Here is a 1614-nt window from a genome sequence, read left to right as displayed (position 1 = left end):
TACCCCAGGTCTTCCTTGCAGCATGTGGGTTCTAGTTCCCTGACCAGGGATTGAATCTGGGCCCTCCTCCAATGGGAGCATGGGGTTTTAGCCACTGGGCCTCCAGGGAAGTTCTGATCATTGATTTTTCTGATGTTAAATCAATCAAAACATTTCTGGGATAAACCCAACTTATCATGACCTATTTTTTTCCAGAATTTTTTTGGATAATATTTTATTTTAAGGTTTTTGCACTTAGATTCATATATAAAATCAGACTAGTGATTTTCCTGATCCTATTGTCTGTGAAAGCTTTGATGTTGAAATTGCATTAATCTCGATACAGAGAAGATTAGCATGGCCCCTGCGCAAGGATGACACGCAAATTCGTGAAGCGTTCCATATTTTAAAAAAAAAAAAAAAAAAGAAAGAAATTGCATTAATCTCATAAAAAATTACTGAGTGTTACTGCTCTACTTATATTCTAGAATAGTATATATTAGATTGGCAGTACTTGCCCCTCAGATGTTTTGTAAACCTTCTAAGTAAAATGTCTGGGCTTCAGGTTTTCTTTAAAGACAGTTTCTAAATTAGGATTGAATTTCTCTAATTTAGTTTCTCTAAGACTATTTGGGTATTCTATTTGAGTCCGAGTGATAAGTCCCCTCCCCCCGCCAGGAATTTTTCCACTTCATCTAAGTTCTCAAATCTATTGATATAAGTAGTCCATACTGGCGTAAGTGGTTTCTTACTGCCTTTTATGAGTCTGTAACATCTGTTGTAAGGTCTCCTTCACGCCTAAATTGTCTTCTTGTCAATTTTTAAAAACTTCTCTTCTTGCTTAATCTTGTCAGTTTTATCAATTGCATTAGTCATTTTAAGAGAACTAATTCTTCGTTAATTTTATTTATGATTCTATTTTATTCAATTTCTGCTTTTAGGCTTATTTCCTCCTTTTTAAAAGTGTATTCTGTTATTATTTTACTAACTTTCTAATTCTTATCATTCATAAAATATTTTTAAGCTTTTTCTTTAGAGTGTAAACATAAGGTTATAAATTGCATTTCACACATTTTAAAATTCAGTGTTTCTATTATTGTTCAGTTTTTAATATTTTCTATTTTTCATTACAGTTTTCTTTTGATCATGAATTATTTAAAAGTACATTTCTCAATTTCCAACATCAGGGTTTTTTTCCCCCATATTTTTAAAAACTATTGTGTACTTTGTGTTATTAACTTCTAATTATTCATTGTTGCTGAGGAAGGATGTCTGTGTGATACTAGTTCTTTGAAATTTGATGGAATTTGTTCCATGGTGTAGTAAGTGGTCAAGGTTTGAAGTTGTTCCATACTGAGATTAAAAGTGAATTTTGGTTCTGTTCTATGTCCATCAGATAAATTCGTTAACTGTGTGATTCATATCTTTCCCCCCCTTTAAACCTGCCAGTTTCTGAGAGAAGTATGTTAAAATCTCTCACTATGATGGTGAACTTGTCAATTTCCATTTATACTATGCCAGATTTAGTTATGTATTTTGAAAGATGTTATTAGCTGCATACAATTTTTAGAGTTGTTGTATATCCTTGTAACTGTCTTTATATTGAGAAATGCCTTAAAGTATGTTTATTTCCTT

At 32.0% G+C, this 1614-nt stretch overlaps 1 pseudogene; it reads left to right on the top strand.

Annotated features, from left to right (window-relative positions):
• Positions 1-292: 292 nt before the first annotated feature.
• LOC122445634 lies at positions 293-388 on the top strand (annotated as a pseudogene).
• The last annotated feature ends 1226 nt before the right edge of the window (positions 389-1614 follow it).

The sequence above is a fragment of the Cervus canadensis genome, chromosome 7, assembly GCF_019320065.1.
Source record: "Cervus canadensis isolate Bull #8, Minnesota chromosome 7, ASM1932006v1, whole genome shotgun sequence".
In the NCBI taxonomy this organism is placed as follows: domain Eukaryota; kingdom Metazoa; phylum Chordata; class Mammalia; order Artiodactyla; family Cervidae; genus Cervus; species Cervus canadensis.
This window is presented reverse-complemented; position numbering and strand designations above follow the sequence as displayed.